This window comes from Suricata suricatta, chromosome 2 (assembly GCF_006229205.1).
Source record: "Suricata suricatta isolate VVHF042 chromosome 2, meerkat_22Aug2017_6uvM2_HiC, whole genome shotgun sequence".
Lineage (NCBI taxonomy): Eukaryota > Metazoa > Chordata > Mammalia > Carnivora > Herpestidae > Suricata > Suricata suricatta.
This window is the reverse complement of record NC_043701.1, coordinates 52,520,157-52,542,448: the sequence shown is the minus strand read 5'-3', so window position 1 is coordinate 52,542,448 and position 22,292 is coordinate 52,520,157. Positions and strand designations below refer to the sequence as shown.

Here is a 22,292-nt window from a genome sequence, read left to right as displayed (position 1 = left end):
AAGTATCTTATACAGTTTTATATGGTGTTTTTTAATGTTAGCTTTCATTTCTTTATATATAGAATAAAAACTGCATAGAAGTTCTGTTTTGGTCATTGATGTATCAATTCTCTCTCTTGTGGTCTTCATACACCCTTGACATTTCAAAATTGCCATGTTTTAAACATTTAGAAAACAGTGTTATGGAAGTATAAATCATATACCACAAAATTCACTCATTTTAAGTGTGGCATTCAATGACATTTTATCAAATTTGTAGAGCTGTGCAACCATCACTACAATCCCATCTTGGGATGTTGTCATCACCCTCCATTGTTTCTTTGTGCTTATTTTTAGTTCATCTCTATACCCACCCAAACCATAGGCTTATGAGTCAATCTAGCCCTATGAATTAATCTTTTTTCATATTTTATATAAATGACATAAGAGCTTCAATATATAATCTCTTGAATCTGATTTCTTTCACTTACCATAATGTTTCTGAGGTTAATCCATATTGGAATGTGCATCAGTACTTCCTTCCTTTTGCTGATGAAGAGTATTCCATTTTATAAATAGACCACTTTTGTTTCCCAGTTCACCAATTGACAGACAGTTGAATTATTTCCAGTTTGGAAATATTGTGAATAATGCGGCTACACACACTTGATTCATGTACAAGTTTTTGTGTAGATATATGTTTTTCTTTCTTTTTGAAAGGTTCCTAGAGTAGGATGACTAAGTAATATGGTAAGTTTATATTTAAGTTTATAAGAAATAGCTAAATTGCTTGCTAACATGCCTGTATCATTTCACATTCCCACCAGCAACATATATGCTTTATATTTTTTTACATCCTCACTAAGACTCATTATTGTCTATCTTTTAAAATTTAACCTAGGGCACCTGGGTGGTGCAGTCAGTTAAGTGTCCGACTTCATCTCAGATCACAATCTCACAGTCTCGAGCTCTGCATCAAGCTCTGTGCTGACAGCTTGGAGCCTGAAGCCTGCTTTGAATTCTGTGTCTCTCTCTGCCTCTTCCCTGCTCGCACTGTCTCTCACTCTCTCAAAAATAAATAAACATTAAAAAATAAAATGTTTATCCTGTATAGTGTGTGTGTGGTGGTATCTTATTATGATTTTAATTTACAATTTTCTAATAACTGATGTTGAGCATATTTTTTATGTTTGCTAGTCATTCATATATCTTCTTTATTGAAATATCTATTCAGATATTTACAGTTACAGGTACAGTTTTGTCTATAATTGAGTTGTAAGAGCATATTATATGTTCATGATATGTTCAGTAATCGTGTAAATAATATGCAAATATTTTCTCACAATTTCTTCTTTTAATTTATTCTATTACGATTATGTTTGGAGCACAAATTTTTTTAATGAAGTCAAATTTATTAATTTGTTATTTTACTGGTTGTACTTTTGTTGTTATATTCAAGAAATCTTTTGTGTCTCAAGATCACCAAGATTTTCGGCATTTTTGACACAGTTTTTAAAATTTTAGGTTTTACATTCAGATCTGTGGTCCATTTTAGTTGATTTTTGTAAGGTAAGGGTCAAGGTTCTTTCTTGCTTGCTTGCTTGCTTTCCTTCTTTCATCCTTTTTCTTTGTCTTTCTTTCTTATATAACTTCCCACTTATCTCAATACAATTTATGCAAACACTATCCCTTCCTCGCTGGATTTTCTTTACAGTGTTGTTAAAATTCAATTTACCATAACAATGAGGATTTATTTCTGGACTCAATTCTGTCTTATTGATCTCTATGCCTATCCTTGCCACAGTACCACAGTGACTTAAATAGATTAGCGTTAGTGTAAATTTTGAATTGCATACTTTAAGTTTCTAACTTTATTCTTTTCAACATTTTTGGCTATTCTAGAACCATTGTATTTTGAAATACATTTTAGAATGTCAATTTCTACCAAAAATAACTGTTGGGATTTGTGTGTGTGTGTGTGTGTGTGTGTGTGACTACAGTCATCTTTTGCTAATTTTAGAGAATACTGAGTAATCTAGCACATACATATGTCATATCTCCCCCCTTATTTAGAGCTTTAATTCCTCTGAGCAGTGTGCTTCTTCTCTATAATATAAGTCTTGTATTACTTTTTACAATTTTATTCTTACATATTTTGTTATTTTTGATGTTATTTGAATGATTTTTCTTTTATTTTCTGTATATTAGTGGTATACAGAATACAATTGGTATTTTATGCTATTATTGTTTCTGAGACTTTTCTAAACTCATTTATAAGTTTTAACAATTGTACACATGAATTCCTAAAGCTTTTCTGCATTTAGGATTCAGAATTCAGTCCTTTGTCAGTAAGTCAACTTTACTACTTCCTGTCCAATCTAGATATCTTTGGGTTTGGTTTTGTTTGTTTTATTTTTGTTTTTGATGAAAATGGACATATTTGGCATGTTTTATATCTCAGGGAGAGGTCTTTGAAAACACATAAATCACTCAAGGTATGTTTATGTCTTTGTAGCTGTTTTTTAGGAGACTGAGAATCTTCCTCCCTTTGCTAGTTTTCAGAGTTCCACTCACCCACCCCCTTTTATAATGAATGAGTGCTTCATTTAGTCAAATGCTTTTTCTACATCTATCAAGATGATCAGTACTGTTTGTCCTTTATTGTATTATTTTTAGGTGTGAAATCAATCCTGCATTCCTAGGATAGATCACATTTGTTAATGATTTACATTAAAAGTTATTTTTATTTACATTAAAAATGTTTTTGATGATTTGTTTGTTTTTGACAGAGAGAGAGAGAGAGAGAGAGAGAGAAAGAGAGAGAGAGAATGAATAGGAGAGGGACAGAGAGAGAGGGAGACAGAATGTGAAGCAGCCTCCAGGCTCTGAACTGTCAGCACAGAGCTTGAGGTGGGGCTTGAGCCCACGAACCGAGCATTTTGTTAACGATTTTCTATATATTTTTATTAGAATGAATGGTCTGTAGTTTTCTCGAAAAATCTTTGTTTATCTTTACTGAATGAGTTAAGAAGTGTTCCCTTCTCTATTTTCTGACATAATTTGTAAAAGATTGGTATTATCTCCTTTTTAAACATTTGATAAAATTTAGTGGTGCAGGCATCTAGACCTGGCCTTTTGTTGTGAGAAAAATCTTATTGCTAATGAAATATCTTTACTTGATACGGTAAACTCATATCCTTTATTTGTTTGTGAATCAATTTTGATAATTTGTGTCATCGTTGTAATTTATTCATTTTATTCTAAATGTTTAATTTGTTGCCATGAGATTATTCAAGATGTTAGTTTATAATTTTTTTAATTTTTGTAGTGTCAGTTGTGATATTCTGTTTTCAATTCCTGATTTTTTTAAATGTGCCTTCTCTTTTACTTTCTCTTAGTCAGCATAGCTAAATGTTTGCCAATTTTGTTTATCTTTTCAACAAATGATGTTTTATTTTATTGGATTTTTTTCATTTTTATATATTCTCTTTCTCTGATTTCTTCTCCAATTTTTATTTCCTTTCTACTATTTAATTAAGGTTTAATCTTTTCTTATTCTAGTTTCTTGAATTAGAAATTTAGGATACTGATTTGTGATCTTACTGATTTACTTATATTGGCTTTTAAAGCTGATTATTTCTAAGAACTGTTTTAGCTACATACCATATCTGTGTATTTATTTCCATTTATTTCAAATATTGTTTAAGTTCCTTTCAAATTCTTTTACTAAATGGTGATTTAAAAATATTGTTTAAGTTCCTTTTAAATTCTTTCACTAAATGGTGATTGAGGGGCCTTTGGGTGGCTCAATCAGTTAAATATCCGACTTCAACTCAGGTCATGATCTCACAGTTCATGGATTCGAGCCCCATGTCAGCTGCGCTGACAGCTAGTTCAGAGCCTGGAGTCTGCTTCGGATTCTGTGTCTCACTCTCTCTCTGACCCTCCCCTGCTCATGCTGTCTCTCTCTCTCTCAAAAGTAAATAAAACATTTAAAAATTTTTAAAAAGTGTGTTATTTGATTACCTAATATTAATGTATTCCCCATTACATCTTTTGGTGATTTCTATTATTTTATTTTATTTATTTTATTTTATTTCATTTTATTTTATTTATACTCTACTGTAGTCTACTAACTGTGCAACAACCCTCTGTCTAAAAACTGTGCATACATTTATTCAAAATTACTTAATTGCTAAGGATTACCAGCAATCCTTAGGCTGTGGAAGCAGCAAGAAAAGCTAGAAGAGAAATAAATAAAGCATCTAAATTCTAGAATCCCTCCATCATCCATGTGACTTGGAATCCATTTCTTCCAAATACCTGTTCATATTCTTTTTGATATTTTGACCTCATCCCATGAATCACAGATGTTCCTGATAGCGTCTAGAATGTGAATCCTCTCCAGAAGGTTTTCAGCTGCTTTGCCCAGATGCGTCCGAGAAACCACTATCTAGGGCAGCTACAGCCTCATGAAATATATTTATTTTATTTTATTTTTTAACATTTACTTATTCTTGAGAGACAGAGAGAGGCAGAGCATGAACAGAAGAGGGGCAGAGAGAGAAGGAGACAGAGAATCCAAAACAGGCTCCCGGTTCTGAGCTGTTTGTCATCACAGAGCCTGATGTGGGGCTCAAACTTACAAACATGAGATGATGACCTGAGCTGAAGTTGGACGCTCAACCAACTGAGTCACCCAGGTGCACCAAAATATATTTCTTAAATAAGTTGAAACTACTCATTGATCCTTGGATGCACAGGGGATGTTGGGTTTGCAGGCATAACTATGACATCAGTCGTGCTGCACGTCTCCATCAGAGCCTTTAGGTGGCCAGGTGCATTGTCCATGAGCAGTCTTATTTTGAAAGGAATTTTTTCTGAGCAGTAATTCTCAACAGTGGGGTTAAAATATCCAGTAAAAACCCAGTTGTAAACAGATGCACTGTCATCCCAGCTTTGCTTTTCTATTTATGGAGCACAGGCAGAGTATTTTTTTGCAAAATTCTTAAGGGTGCTAGGATTTTCGGAAGGGTCAAGGAGCTTTGTTTTCAACTTCAAGTTAGCAGCTACTTGAACCCCTGACGAAAGAGTCAACTTGATTTTTGTTTTCTTGTTTTTTAATCTTTTTAACATTTATTTATTTTTGAGAGACAGAGTGCAAGTCCAGGAGGGGCAGAGGAAGAGGGAGACATAGAATCTGAAGCAGGATCTAGGCTCTGAGCTGTCCAGCTTGAACCAATGAACCATGAGATCATGACCTGAGCTGAAGGTGGATGCTTAACCGACTGAGCCACCCAGGCACCCCAGAGTCAACTTGATTTTTGAAGCTTTGAAGCCAGGCATTGACCTATCCTCTTTAGCTATTAAAGTCTTAGCTGGCATCTTCTTTCTACAGAAAGTGATTTTGTATGCATTGGAAATCTGCTGTTCAGTGTAGCCACCCTTAATCACGATCTCAGCTCGATCTCCTGGAGAACTTGCTAGAGCTTTCACATTAGCACTCGCTGCCTCACCCTGGAATTGTATGTTCTTGTCTTAACTTATTTCCTTAAACCTCATGAGCCAAACTCTGCTAGCTTCAGACATTTTTTCTCCAGCTTCTTACCTCTCAGCCTTCAGAGAACTAAAGAGTTAGAGCCTTGCACTGAACTGGGCTTTGGCTTAAGAGAATGGTAAGGCTGGTTTGATATTCTTTTCAGACCACTAAAATTTCCTCCAGATCCACAGTAAGGCTGTTTTGCTTTCTTATCATTCGTGTGTTCATTCAAGTAGCATTTTTATTTCCCTCAAGAACTGTTCGTTTACATTCACAACTGTTTCAGGCAAGAGGGCTAGCTTTCCACCTGTCCTGGCTTTCAGCATGCCTTCCTCAGCTTAGTTATTTCTAGCCTTTGATTAAAAGTGAGAGACCTATGAGTCCTCTTCCACGGGAAAACATAAGAGGCCATTGTAGAGTTATTAACTGGCCTAATTTCAATGCTGCTGTGTCTCAGGGAAGAGGAAAATGTGAGAAGAGGAGAAAAATGGGGAACAGTCAGCCTGTGGAACAGTTGGAACACATACATTTATAGATTAGATTTGAAATATTGCAAGAATTACCAAAAGGTGACACAGAGAAACAAAGTGAGCCAACACAGTTGGAAAAATGGTACCAATAAATTTCCTTGGCGCAGAGTTCTCACAAACCTCCAATATGCAGAAAATGCAATATCTGCAAAGCACAATAAAACAAAACATAATAAAATGAGGTATGCCTGTATTTGCAAGTTCTATTTAGGAATTCCTATTTTATTGTAATTGTTTATATTTTTATCCGTGGGCCAAAACATAATGCGAATCAATGCAATGCTTTCTTAAGTACTGTAGATTTACACACCAAGTTATGATATTTGGCAGGGCAAGTTTTTCAAAAATTATTGGCTATTTTGGGCCTTGTGCAGGGCCACATAAACTTTAATATGAGCTTGAAAGCTTTAAAATCTTTGATTCTGACTTCATTTGTATTCATTTGATTCAGAGTTCCTTTGAGAAAAAAATAGACATCTTTAAGAGAATGAATAATTGAATCCATATTATCTTAAGTATTCCTCAACCTGAGTTTTATTTTGTTTTACTCAATATTATTTCACAATTTTCTTTAATGTTCATTTAAGTTTTGGGGTGCCTGGGTGTCTCAGTTGGTTAAGCATCCAATTTTGGCTCAAGTCACGATCTCGTTTGTGAGTTCAAGCCCCACATCAGACTCTGCTGACAGCTCAGAGCCTGGAGACTGCTTCAGATTCTGTGTCTCCCTCTCTGCCCTACCTTACTCATGCTCTCTCTCTTTCAAATATAAATAAATATTGTAAAAAGAGTATATTATAGGTATTCATTTAAATTTTCATCCTTGAATATGATAGTTATTATTGTTTCTACTTAATTTTTCTTCTTTTTATTTATTTTTGATATATAGAGAGACAGAGATGAGCAAGGAAGGGACAGAGATAGAAGGAGACACAGAATCTGAAGCAGGCTCCAGGCTCCAAGCTATAGCACAGAGCTTGATGCAGAGTTCAAACCCACAAACTGTGTGATCATGACCTGAGTTGACGTTGGTCAGCTTTAACCAACTGAGCCACCCAGGCACCCCATCTATTTAAATGAATCTTCTAAAAATTTATTTTCTGACTGGGGCTTGTTGTCTCAGTCTGTTCTAACAAAACACCATAAATGGGGTGGGTTAAACAGCAGTCATTTCTTTCTCAATTTTGGAAGCTATCAAATAGAGGTCAAGGTGACGTCCAATTTGGTTCTTTCTGAGAACCCTCCTCTTTACTTGCAGAAAGCAGGTCTTCTCTCTGTGTGTCCTTATGTGGCAGAGAGAGAGAGAGAGAGAGAGAGAGAGAGAGAGAGAGAGAGCGAGCTAGCACTTTGTTTTCTTTAGTTCTTGTTAAGAACATGAATGTCAACTTGAAATGCCACCCTCTGAACCTATTTACCTCTCAAAGTCTCCACACCAAATCACATCATATGTGGACTTGTTGCTTTAACAGTAAATTATGGGAGGACACACTCATTCGGTCCATAACCTTTGCATGTATAGAAATACAACTGATTTTTATGTATTTACCTTTATATACAATAACTTTGGGATTAATTTTTATTTATTTATATTTTTAAATTCTTTTTTAACCTTTTATTTATTTCTGAGAAACAGAGAGTGACAGATCATGAGCAGGAGAGGGGCAGAGAGAGAGACACACAGAATCGGAAGCAGCTCCAGGCTCTGAGCTGCCAGCACAGAGCCCCATACAGGGCCCACAAACTGTGAGATCATGACCTGAGCCAAAGTCAGACACTCACAAAATCAGTATTTATAGCATGATTACATATAGCTAAATCCTAGATATTAATCTATACACATGGCAGTGCTTTTTAAAGTTTATTTATTAATTTTGAGAGAGAGAGAGAGAGAGGGTGCAAGTGGGGAAGGGGAAGAGAGAGGAGAGGGAGAGAGAGAATCCCAAGCAGCCCCTTGCTGTCAGTTCAGTGCCCAGTGGGGATGGTAGGGGGTGGAGTGGGGAGGAGGGTTTGATCCCACAATCCTGGGATCATGACCTGAGCTGAAATCAAGAGCCAGACGTTCAACCAACTGAGTCACCCAGATGCCCCAAGATTTTAAGTTATTTGATTAGGAGAATTTGTTTCTTCTCTATCATTCCTTTATGAAAAGCAAAAGTCCAAAACTGCTTAGAAGATGCTGAATAAATACTTCTGGAATGGGTGAACAGAATAATTGTATGAATTCTGACAGAAATGAAGCATGTAGCATACTGATTCAAGGTTAACAATTAGAAAGAATTATACATCTGACAGGACCTGGACTGGCTACAGTGTTTGCAGTTACTAACACTTAAAAAATTTTTTTTTGTTGACTGTTCAATACTGCAAGTTTTGTGTTATGTTCAAAGTAATACGAAAACACTCAGCATTCAAAGACTTTATCATTGAGAATGGGAAAGCAGCATAAAAATAAATTTTAGACGTTCAGGGCAACATATAAATGATAAATGCCGACTCTTCTGTTTCTTATTAAAATTCACACTACAGCCTCTTGTGCCTCTTTTCCTTCTCAACTGTTTAAGTGCTTACAACCTATGGCACTATTTCTTACCCATCCATAACACCTTACAGTGGCATCTCTGCCAAACCATCTATTGAAAAATTCTTAGTTTCATCCTTAACTCTCTGGAAGCATAATCCAGAAGACAGTGTTCAGTTTCCTTAGCACGTGCTACTGTCGCCTATGCCTTACATTAGCAAACAATACCTCACTACTCTTTTCCTCCTTTTACCACTCAGACCAAAGTAACCTTACTATTTTGATGTTGGTGATGTTTCATATTCTCTATATTTCTTTTGTTATGATATTTTTTAAGTATAATGGTTTTATAACAAAGCTGTCTAATCTTGGGGCACCTGCGTGGCTCAGTCAGGTGACCGACTCTTGATTGTGGCTCAGGTCATGACCTCATGGCTCACGGGATGAAACCCTGGGTTGGGCTCTGCTCTGCCACCCTGGAGCCTATTTGAGGTGATCTGTCTCTCTCTCTGCCCCTCCCTTCCCTACCTTCTCTCTAAACAAGCAAATAAGTAAATAAAAAATTTAAGCTATCTAATCTTGATTTCTTGCCTGAACTGTAGACACAAATTCCATACTATGGGATTTAAGTGAATAAAGAATGCCATGTAGATTTTCAATGAGCTTCTCAGTTGCAACACACTCAAAATGGTACTCTTTATCTATTAACTGCCGCTGTATCCTTCCACACATATTTTCCTCCCGCACTACCTGATTTATCAACGTCACAAAATACTCCATTGTAAATAGTCCTGGGGAATCACAGACATTATTAATGTGAACGTGAAGAAAAGATGAGAATTCAAATTAGGGGAGATTGCTAAGAGACACTGGCAAAGTAACAGAATTTCAGCAGAGAAAAACAGTATAGAAAACCTCAACAACAGGTTACCAGTTCCTCATGTAAGAAGCATGGAAATTCCACTGTGTCCTAAGAACTACAAAAAAATGGAAAAGACTGAAAAATAACTCTCTTGGATGTGTAAAAGGGGTGAGGACACAGTGCAAACCACTGGCCCCAAGATTGGAGAGAGAGAGGAGTTTTTTTTTTTTTTTACTATTGAGTTGTGATTCACACACACACACACACACACACACACTCGTGTGTGTGTGTGTAATAGATATTGCATCTTAACAGATATGTTTTGCAAATATTTTCTCCAACTCTATAGGTTGACTTTTCATTTTGTTATGTATTCTCTTAGCTGTGCAGAAACTTTCTAGTTTTGTGTAGTCTCACTTCTTTCTTTTTACTTTTCTTCCCTTTTCTCTTGATGTCAAACACAAACAAAACAAAACATTGCCAAGAACATTGTCAGAAAGCAAAGAGCTTAAGCCCTGTTTTCTTCTAGGAATTTCATAGATTCAGGTCACACATTTAACTTCTTAATCCATTTTGAGTTGATTTCCATATACAGTGTAAGATAGAGATCCAATTTCATTCTTTTGCATGTGGATATCTACTTTTCCCAGTACCATTTATTGAAAAGGCTATCCTTTTCCAGTAATATAATTTTGGCCCCTTGTTAAAAATTGGCAGTATATACATGGGTTTATTTTGGGCTCTCTATTCTGTTTCATTGATCTTTGTGTCTATTTTGCTAAGATTATACTGTTGTAATTGCTATAGCTTTGTTTAACATAAGAACTTGATGCCTCCAACTTTATTCTTTCTCAAGTTTGATTCAGATGAGATCCTTTGTGTTTCCACAAAGATGTGTGTGTGTGTATTTGTGTGTGCATGCGTGTGCATGTGTGTGTGTGTGTGTGTGTGTGAAACAGGACACTGAGATTTTGATGAGAAGTACATTAAATCTATAGATAGCTTTGTTTTTTTAAGAGAGAGAAGGAAATAAACCATAAAAGACTTTTTTATGTTTTTTATTTATTTTTGAGAGACAGAGCAGGCAGGGGAGGGTCAGAGAGAGAGGAAGACACGAGATGTGAAGACAGGCCCCAGGCTCTGAGCTAGCTATCAGCACAGAGCCTGACGCGGGGCTCAAACCCACAAACCGTGAGATCATGACTTGAGCCGAAGCCATACACTTAACTTACTGAGCCACCCAGGTGCCCAATAGATAGCTTTGGACAGTATGGCCACCATAACAATGTTAATTCTTCAATCCATAAATACTCAATATCTTTCTATTTCTTGTGTCTTCTTCAATTTATTTTATTAATGTTTTATCATGGTTTTTTTGGTATGTACAGATCATTCATCTCCTTGACTAAACTTATTCATAAGTATTTTATTTTATTTGATGCTTTTGAAAATGGAATTTTAAGAAACAAGTATAGATTAAAAATGAATGAAGAAAAATATACCATGCTAATATTAATTAAAGGAAAGGAGTTATAACTATACCAATTTCAGATACAGCATATTTCAAAGCAAGGGAAATTATTAGGTATAAAGAAGTGCATTACATAATGATTGAGGGGTCAATTCTCCAAACAACAACAACAACAAAAAACAATACAAACAACAACAACAACAACAAAAATACCTAACAACAGAGCATTAAACCACCTGAAGTATAACTTATGGAACAGCAAGAAGAAATAGATGAACCCACTATTAGTTGGAGATGTTAACACCCTTATTAGAAATGGAAAGATCTGGAAGGCATAAACCAGTAAGGACATAGTTCAAAACCTTAGTATCCAAAAGGAGCTGGTTTAAAATATTTTATCTCTGAACAGCTTCTTGTTTTCTTGAGACTCTTGTGCAACTATACTTCTAATTCTATTGTTACTATTGCTAGAGACACAACAATAATCTAATAATTATGATGTTGCCAATGGAATCATACATTGTGTGTCAGACACTGGTCTGAGTCCTTTACATGTGTTCATTCAATTCATTTTTGCATGAGGAAATGGAGACTCAAATATAATGTGTGATCTGCTAAGATTTATGTTATTTTATGACTGATTCACAATTCAAATTGTATTAGTCTCTTTCCAGAGTCCAATCTTAAAATTAAATATTTTCATATAGGAAGTATTTTTAAGAAATGAGAGAGGGGCTCCTGGATGGCTCAGTTGGTTAAGCATCTGACTCTTGATTTGGGCTCAGGCCGTAATCTTATGTAATTAGTGAGTTCAAGCCTCACGCTGAGCTCTGCACTGACGTAACGGGATTCTGTCTCTCTCTGCCCCTCCCCTGCTCATGTGTGCTTTCTCTTACTCTCTCTCTCTGTCTCTCAAAATTAAGAAATAAACATTAAAAAAAAGAAATTTAAGCTGAGGATGACACTGCAGACCTACTTTTATCTCATGAAGAAATGATTGCTGGAAATGGCCTTAAATTCCAGTAAATTGTTTTCTTCCAACCATGTCTCTTGGTCATCTCAGAACTGGTGTTGGAAATCTAATCCTAAGGTTCTAAGATCAGCTTCTCATATTCTTCTGAGAACAGAACCACTTCTCAGAAACTCTATCTGTCACCAGCTATCAGATGGCCCCGGCTGACCTCCTATGTTAAAAAAAAATACCTTAGAATCAAATCTAAACAATCTAACCATAACACCTACGCAGAAAACTCCTTTTGTTTAAGCATCCATATAATACGTAAATTAATTTCCTTTACATTTGCATTTCTAAAATTAAAAGAAGTATATTTTACTATTCAATGACCTATTTGAAAATATCTCCAATCTTCTCTAGCAATGATTTTTACTTTCACATACCCCCCGTATTGTCTACATTATGGATTATAAGCTATTCTTGCCTACATTCTCTCTGTGGTAAAAATTAATGCTGGTTCAAATATGTAGATTTATCACATTTATGGAAAATGGTAATTACATAGTCCTGTAACCTTGGGAAAGTAATATAATTTCCATGGGCTCTCATTTCCTCATCTTTAAAATAAAGGTGTTGGAGCAGATTATCATGTGTCCCTCCCAGTTCTACTATTCTGTGATACGCTATAAAATAAACTCACTGTCCACTTAGGAATGTCTCCAATAACATGATATATATGGCTTCCATTCATGGATGACTATGCCCTTTAATGACCTTGCGGTAGGTTTTTTCCAGATTCATACACTGCAGCTACTAGAGGCCCGTGCACTTAGCTCCATTTGACACAATGGCACCGGGGAAAATGGGAATTGGGGCTGGGATCCAATTCTTGGTATTTTGTCTTCTCTGTCTCTACTACCTAGCAACAAAAAGGTAAACACTTTTCTGTGCCATTCACAATTACAAATCAGTTCTCCGGATGTTGCAATGATGCTCTCTGTAAAACCACATTTAAAAAAAAACTAGAAAGATCATAAAGAAAATGTCTGTTTGCTTTTCGTAGGGGTGAATCTGTCTGGAAGCTGCGCTTTCTCTCTCAAATCTGACAAGACAGATAAGCCACCCTTGTGTCATGCTGAGAAGAGAGAGCTTGGAGATCCTTGGGATGTGTGAGACAGAGCATCCTTAGATCACGGGTTTTCATCCGGAGTGTCAGAACTCAGCTCTGAGCATGGACCAGCTGGAACAGGGGCCTGGTTACTCGATGCAACATAAGCTAGGTGGTTTTTTTGTTTTTGTTTTGCTTTTGTTTTTTGTTTTTGCCTATGATCTATCCTGACAGGGAAAAAAAAAAAACATAATACCTGCGGACAGGTAAGCCTGGGTATCTCTTCAGGAAAAAAAAAAGTGGACCCTTTTTTTATGAGGGCCATAATTTAGGGAAAGGGGTATGTTTATAGATCAGTAGAGCAAGCCTCAGTGGTGAGAGCATGAGAGAGATAGTACCAGTGAGTGACCACATGGCCACCTGACCCCCCAAGGGTCCTCTCTGGGCCTAGGGCACCTGGGAACTGGCCTTTGTGCCTCGAGGGTAAAAGGAAGAAATGTGGCCTTAGAAAAGAATGGATCACACAATGCAGGATGGCAGTGTGGACAGGTGAATAGAGGTTCTTATAAGAGGATGCAATTAAAACAACCTACCAAGGTCGCAGAGAATGCTACTCAGTGGTGGGAGTATATTATCAATAATAACAGGTTTCTAAAGTGCTGAGTCTTAAATCTTTACGACATGATCACCGCGCGCTGAGCGCAGAGTGAATCTGAGAACCACTGCAAAGTGTCAGAAGGGATTGAATTGGAGCCACAGAATGTGACATTTTTAAGAACAGAAAATGACACAAAACTACCCTTTTTAGACTCCTATTAAGAACATAATATAAAGGAAGACAGGGCCTGCATAAGACAGTGGTTCATAAACTTAGGTGAGCGCCAGCATCACCTGAGAAACTGCTAGGTACATGATTGCTTGAAGCCTCTCCACGGAGATTAGGACCCTGAGGGTGGCCAAGGGTCCACATCCATTCCAGAGTGAGGTCTCTGTGGCCTGTGTTCTATCGACACACATTCACATGCTGTTTATGTAGATGTGGGTTTGTGCTCACAGTGGCTCCTTTGGAGGATGAAAGGTGTAAACATAGGCAAAGTGATTTTAATAAATGCTGGATACATTGTAATCACTCATAAGTACTGGTTGTTTATGTTTATAGACGTTCATTCAGAAACAAATAGGTACTATCACGCACGTGTATGAATATACGCCGTTAAGAAAAATAGGAACGCATACATAAAGTCCAGCAGAACTTCCTGGATCTCTTTCAAGTAATATTGTGGTGTTCACTAAATCTGAATTCTTAATATCGCATTCTGAGCCCAGGTGACGATTATGCAGCACTCAGTATTCACTGAAATGTAGTTCAGGAAGGGACCCAGACCAAACGGAGCCAAGTTTGCAGCCCTTTCGCGAATTACATTTTTCCTGTGGTCTCAGTTTGTATAAATACACTGAAATATGAGCAAAGAAAAGATCAATTTTCAGTCGGAAAAACTGCTTAGCGTTAGAATCTTTGGGAAATTACCTAACTACTATTAGCATTTTACATCTGTACTTTTAAATTTTTTCATCAGTTCCAACCACTGCAATAAAATTCTCATGTGCGATTTAACTGCAGCATTAATGAAGTTGATTGGTCTATAACATGCAGGGTCAGTTTTATCACCCTTTAAAACACCTGAATTAAGATATTTTTATCCCAACCACTAAATGAAAGAACTACTTTCCTGGATGTTCCCTAAGAAAAGAAAAAAAAAAAAAGAGAGAGAAAGTTAGCCTAATTTAATTCTTGATAAGATCTTTAAGGCTTGAATGTCACAAAATGTAATAGAAAACCTACTTTTTAATTTAATTTCCCAAAAACGACTGTAAAACCCTTGCAAATTATATTCACTATGAGTGTGATTTGTCCAAATGCAGCAGCTTACACCAGGGGAATAACATCCTTTGGAGCTACATTAATTCAAGTTTTTCAGGTATTAAAAAGTGTAGCCTTGTGCATTTCCCCAGGATCTGCGGTACAGAGGCCACTAGCTGGTCTGAGGGAAGTTGAGTTCCACTGGTGACAGAAAAAAATAATGTTCGAAGTCACTGTGTGTTTAGTTACAGGTAGGGAAACTGAAGGCACAAAATCATTTATAATTCCAGGAAAATTCACACACAAGGAATAACAATAGTTCTAAGAATAGAAGGGCTCTCTTTTCATTGCCCTTCCCTTTCTGAGACTGGACAAGTGAATACAGACCGCGAGACCGCGAGACCTAGTGAACATGTGATACTTACAGAACTCTGAAAACGAAGGAAAAGAGCTTATCCATTTCTGAGTCCGCAGTCTCCCTTCCTCTCTCTCTCTCTTTTATATTTTATTTGATATTTGAGAGAAAGACAGAGCGTGAGCAGGGAAGGGGCAGAGCGATGGAGACAGAATCTTAAGTAGGCTCCAGGCTCCTGTCAGGAGTCAGCCCATGTGGGACTCGAACTCAGAAGCAGTCAGATTGTGACCTGAGATGAAGTCGGATGCTTAACCCACTGAGCCACCCAGGCGCTCCAGAATCCTGCAGTGTCTTATCTTTAGAGTCATATTGTCTTCACAAATTCTATCTGCAGTTAACTATTTATGTCACATCATTTTTCATAATCTGACATCCCAATTCTTCTCTGGTTTAAGCACATTATACTTATTTCCCTCACTGCTCCTTTCTTTTCTGTCCTCTGTGATTGTGTTATTCTTCTTAAATGTCTTGCTCCAAATTTTCTTTCTGGCAAATGCTCATTTATGTAGAGATTCCTTTGCAGAATCAATTACTCTCTCTTGTGAAAATCAACAGTAATTTGTATAGCATATATTTAATATGTTTTTATCTAAAATGATAATTTTCAAGATGTTTTCTATTACATGGGATTTCTAGAGTGCAAGAGTTGATATCTTAAAAATGTTCATAAGTATCATTTCTAAATATATATTAGGTGCTCGAAAAGATTGAATGAAACTTTATTTTGATTAAAAGATACACATTAAGGGGGCACCTGGGTGACTCAGTCAGTTGGGTGACCAACTTCCACTCAGGTCATGATCTCACGGTTTGTGGGTTCAAGCCCCATGTCAGGCTCTGTGGTGACAGCTTGGAGCCTGGAGCCTGCTTTAGATTCTGTGTCTCCCTCTCTCTCTGTCCCTCCCCTGCTCACACTCTGTCTCTCTCTCTCAAAAATAAACATTTAAAAATAAAATAAAAGATATACATTAAATATATACAGAAGCATTATTAAATTTGGAATATATAATTAGCTAATATAATACATGAACTTAACTGTTGATTTTAATATGGCATCTTTTGAAAGTTAAAAAAAAAAGGAAAAAGTAATGGAGGGTATTTACCACCAATCAGAAATGTTAACCAACAGAAAGCTGAGTCACCGTGTGTTATAACGCACGCACCTCATGCAGTGGAAGAATTTGACAAGGGATTGGAAGCCGGCAGAAGTGTTGGAACATTCCTGTGTTCACTGGTTACTATGGAAATAAAAGCAAAAGTGAAACAGAGTGTTAAGGACTGGGGGAGGCGGGGGACCCAGCAGAGATTGCTATTGCTTCAGTTTTGGGCAAAGACATTAGCTAAACATTACCAGTCTGCTTTACAGTGGTGTCAACAGCAAAATCTGTAAAGATTCCTATTCAGTAGCTTGATGCTCTTCATAAATACACATCTCTATGTAACCCACCAGTCAGAACTGATATTAAGCATTAGTGCATTTATAATTTTTAAAAAATGGGGTTTGGTAGAGTATCAGCCTGAGAGTAACACATACACACACACAAAGTAAGTATACTGTAAAACAATTATGTATAGTCATTAAATCATACTAAATTATTTTCACTCATTTGTTTTACTTCCATAAGAATAGTTTGTGTTCCACTTAACTTATGCAAATTAAAAGTCAACAAAAGCTTTTAATATTTTTTACTGTTTTTATTTATTTTAGAGATAGAGAGGGAGAGAGAGATAGCAGGAGAAGGGACGCTCAGAGAGAGAGGGAGACAGAGAATCCAGGCTCTGAGCTAGCTGTCAGCACAGAACCTGATGTGGGGTTCAAACCTATGAACTGTGAGATCATGACCTAAGCAAAAGTCGGATGCTTAACCGACTGAGCCACCCAGGCGCCTGAAGAAAAGCTTTTAGATAATTCAGCCACGAAATACCTGTGATGCATCTTGAAAGCATTTTCTTCTATCAGAATATTAGACTATAATATTTGAAAGCGAAGCTCCATAGAGACAGCCTTAAAAGCGATAAAATGTGAAGGACATAGACCAAGTTCTCCATGACTAGCTGTATCAGGTGGTATAGAACACATGCATGCTAGTTTTCCTGAGAGGGTATTTATTACTTTGTTCAGATGCTTGATGAATTTCATTAATTTTAAAACAAAAATTTTTAATGTTTATTTATATTTGAGAGAAAGAGACAGAGTGCCAGTGGGGGAAGAGCAGAGAGAGAGAGAAGGGCAGAATCTGAAGCAGGCCCCAGGTTCTGAGCTCTCACCACAGGATCCAGTGCAGGGCTTGAACTCACGAACCATGAGATCTTGACCTGAGCCCTTGTCTGGATGCTTAACTGACTGAACCATCCAGGCGCCCCTGGATTTCGTTAATTTCTTATTTCAGTTTGAGGAAGAAGATACAATCCATGCATGCTGGTGTTGCAATTCACTAAACAATTCTAAAAGTTGTTAAAATGTATTTTACTTCAGTTTTAATTCATTATGGAGTAATATTTTAATGCAATAAAAATTATGGCCCTATGGCCATGGTTCTGATATTGTTAAACTTAAATTATGCATATAGCTGAGTTTGAATTATTGTGCAGCATAGCTGTGATAGTCCTTTCTACTGAGACTAGGTAATCTTGGCTTGGATTTGGAATGGTGTAAAGCTGAATTGTCCCAACCAACCCTCCTCCTCCTTTAAATCCAACCCTCATGTTCACCTAAAGAGTAAAAATGATTTGAAAACATTCAAGAGTATAACAGCAAAAACCAACATAACCCTAGAAATTAAAATGATAACTTAACCTAATCTAAGAGTCTGAGAGGAACCTAACACACTAATACTCTGACCATAAGAGTAAAGGTAAGAAGTATAATGAAGAAGTATGTAATTATTTATATATAAATGCATATACATAATATAGAATAATATAACAATTACGCATAATACATTATATTATACAATATTATTATAAATATATTTATAAAAGATTTTTATTTATAAATATTATAATAATAGTATATATTATATACTAATATATGTAAATATGCATTTACATGTAAATGCAGCATTTTGAGGGCCACCTGGGTGGCTCGGTCAGTTGAGCACCTGACAGACTCATGGTTCATGAGTTCAAGCCCCCATTACAGTCACTGATGTCAGCACAGAGACCACTTTGGATTCTCTGTCCCCTCCCCCCTCTCTGTCCCTACCCCACTCAGGCTCTCTTTCTCAAAAATAAATAAAACATTTTGAAAAATGTGGCATTTTGAGCTCAGCCAGCAGCCTTACACAGAAACCAAAAGTCAGAAAGTTGGCAGACTGAGTATCTGTTAAAAAGTGGATCTTGACAAATATCTATGAAGGAGATTGGAGACAGCAAGCCAGCAATTGAAGCACATTTTCATATTTTCTACATATGTATCAATGTTTGAGCATGTGAAACAACCAAGTATAAGGTAAATCTTACCATGTGGGAGTACGTCACAAGTAAGATCGCAAGGTGCGTTTAAACACAAGTACTTTACAGGTCTGGAATGAAGAAGAGGGTTCTGGGGCATCTGGGTGGCTCAGTTAGTTAAGTGTACAATTCTTGATTTCAGCCCAGGTCATGATCCTAGAGTTTGTGAGATTGAACCCTGAGTTGGGCTCTGCACTGACAGCGTGGAACCTGCTTGGGATTCTCTTTCTCTCCCCCTTCTTCTGTCCCTCCTCCACTTGCATCATTCCCTCTCTCTCTCAAAATAAATAAACAAAAAAATTAAAAAAAAAAAAGAGGAGAACCGTTCTAACAACAACTGAAAGCAAAGAGAAAGGGTTGGCATAAAGTAATTGTTGCTGCTGCTGATAAACACCCAATATATGGGCATACTTGATATATATTGAATAAAGGAAAATAAATAACCAAAAATTTTAAAATAAACAAGATGATAAGTTTCCCAAATTCTACATATGAATGCAAACATATGATATCTGTCTTTCTTTGACTGACTTATTTCACTCAGCATAAGTTCCTCCAGCTCTATCCAGTTCCAGTTGTTGCAAATTGCAAGATTTCATTCTTTTTTAATTGCCAAATAGTATTCCATTGTATATATAAACTACATCTTCTTTATCCATTCATCAGTTGATGGACATACAGGTTCTTTACATATTTTGACTATTGTTGAGAGTACTGCTATTAACATTGGGCTACATGTGCCCCTATGTATCAGCACTCCTGTGTCCTTTGGATAAATTCCTAGTGGTGCTATTGCTGGGTCGTAGGGTACTTCTATTTTTAAAATTTTGATGAAACTCCACACTGTTTTCCAGAGTGGTTGCACCAGTTTGCATTCCCACCTACAGTGCAATAAGGTTTCTCTTTCTCCACATCTCCACCACATCTGTTGTTTTTTGAGTTGTTCATTTTGGCCACTCTTTTTGGTGTGAGGTGGTATCAGTGTAGTTTTGATTTGTATTTCCCTGATTATGAGCAATGTTGAGCATCTTTTCATGTGTCGATTAGCCATCTGGATGTCTTCTTCGAAAAAGTCTCTTCATGTCTTCTGCCCATTTCTTCACTAGATTATTTTGGGGGGGGGAGGTGTTATTTGGTAAGTTATTTATAGATTTTGGATGCTAACCTTTTATTCAATATGTCATTCGCAAATATCTCTCCCATTCAGTAGGTTGTCTTTTAGTCTTGTTCATTGTTTCTTTTGCTATGAAGAAGCTAACAGAAGACCATGGGGAAAGGAAGGAAGAAAAAATAGTTACAAGCAGGGAGGGAGGCAAACTATAAGAGACTCTTAAATACAGAGAACAAACAGAGGCTTGATGGGGGTGGGAAAGTGGAGGGGCAGGAAAATGGGTGATGGGCATTGAGAAGGTCACTAGTTAGGATGAGCACTGGGTGTTGTATGTAAGCAATGAATCATGAGAATCTACTCATGAAGCCAAGAGCACACTGTATACACTGTATGTTAGCCAACTTGACAATAAATTATATATAAACAAACAAACAAACAAACAAACAAGGTGGTCTCTAAAACACAGGAGAAATCCAAATTCCATCCAAGAGAGTCAGAGTGGAAAGGCCTAGTTCTGAATGTTTCCTAGAAAAAATGAGAATAAAATTTACAAAGCATGTAAGTATGTGCAACAGGAGACAAGACAAGCCTTCTATGAAACAGAACCAGGAGGCTAAAAAAGGGTGAGACAAATCCATGAATACACAGACACAGCTGTTGACTCTTCTCACAGATAATGCATTTTTACAAATTGAAGGCATGTGGCAGGGCTGTGTTGAGCAAGTCTTCTGGTTCCATTTTTTCTTTCTCTTTTATTTTTTTTTTCTGGTGCCACTTTTTTTCCAATAGAGTTTGCTCACTTTGTTACATTTTGGAATCGTCACAGTATTTCAAAATATTCATTACTCTTCTGTGATCATCTGTGGCCAATGATTATAACTCACTGAAAGCTCAGATGATGGTTAGTCATTTAATTAAGGTGTATCATTTTTAATCCTATTGCATACTTAATTGGAGTACTGTACAGGGCAAACAATTTTCATAGGTACTTGAAAACCAAAAACATTAATTTGGCTCATTTTATTGCAAGATTTGTGTTACTGCGGGGGTCTGGAAAGAAACCTGCAGTATGTCTGTGGTACGCCGGTATTACATATAACAGTTTCACAGAAATAGAAAAAGCTGTAATAAGCCTAAAATTCTTATTGGAAACAGAATAAAAATTCGGGTAGGCAAGATAAAATACAATCAGCACAGCTGAACACAAGCTCTTGAATTTCCTACCAGAATGAGAATGGGAAAAAAAGAGAGAGAGAGAGGAAAGAAAGGAAAATATTGAAGTTGACAGTGTTGCATTTCACTTGGGCTCATTAAGAATTCTCATAACCTTTTGTGTTCTAGGGAATGGCTCACTGCAAAGAACCATCCTTCCTTTTACTACTTCACTAAAACCCCTTCCTTCATCTAGAATGACACCAGATACAGATCCTCTGAATCTCCCTTTTTTCAGCTCATAAGTGGTTAGCTGAATGGTTTTTCTCCACCAATTTGGACAAAAATGCCCTCTAATGTGACTTGACCATGATTTTAGTCAGGGTCCACTCCTCCTCCAGGTCCCTGGACTTTCACTGCTTCCCTCCCTCTATCTTAAGCAGCAACAGGAAGTAAAACATTGTCTCCTTAAGGACCCTTCCCAAGAATCAACTGACTGTAGGGGAAAAATTCTCTGGTCCACTTCCCTATCAAGGGTGCCTGCTCAGCTATTCCCCACATTCAGTTCCTTCCAGCCTTGTTCACGCCATCCTCTGAAAGAAAATTCTTTCTGCTTGACCTTTGAGACACTTCTAGTCTGACAGTTGGAGGGCTCCCTAAGGTTATATCCCTTTTCCCATTACAACAATCTTTTTGCATAAAAGGTTTTGTTATCTAAGTCCAAATTTCTTTTTGTTCTTGTTGTGGTTGTTGTTGAAAAGTTAAGGGAAATAAAAGAAAATTCAACCTAAAAATTTTAGGTACTGCTAAGCCGAGTATTAAATTGTTGCAGGATTTCTTTTACCACAATACCCTGGATTTGTTGTCTCACCACTTGGAAGAATGAAGGGGTGGACACAAAATGAGCAGCAGACAAAAGTTTATCAGAATATAAGTTCAGAAAGGAAGAATAGTAAGAAAGCTCTCTTTAGAGAGAAGGGACACTCAAAAGTAGATGTCCAAGGACTATAGGCAAGGGTCCTTGTTTTATAAGGTTCTGATCAGCCCTCCTCTTCCTTTCCCCCTTGTTCCCTCTCAGATTCTACTCTTATTGGCTGGGTAGCTTGAGGTGCTGTGTTGTCCCTTACTGATTGGCTCATTTTCATTGTTTGAGGGGTTGTCTATGACAAACAGTCTTTTGCCAAACTCCTGAGGGAAACCTGAGGGGGAGTAAGTGGGGTCTGTTACATTCTTAGGAGGAACCATATACCTAAGGGGGTTTGCTGTGGCCAGACACTCCCAGCACTATGCCAAACTCTGTTTTTCCCTACCCAGGCCCTAGTCTTTGTCTCTCTGCCTACT

General features: G+C 37.0%; 1 long non-coding RNA gene across 1 annotated transcript in view; it reads left to right on the top strand.

Annotated features, from left to right (window-relative positions):
* The window catches only part of LOC115306162, a 37,638-nt gene that overhangs the window by 1,080 nt on the left and 14,266 nt on the right, over positions 1-22,292 (top strand). The window contains exon 2 of the long non-coding RNA XR_003915217.1: positions 12,915-13,131. This is a non-coding gene — a long non-coding RNA (uncharacterized LOC115306162). The remainder of the gene's footprint in view (positions 1-12,914; positions 13,132-22,292) is intronic.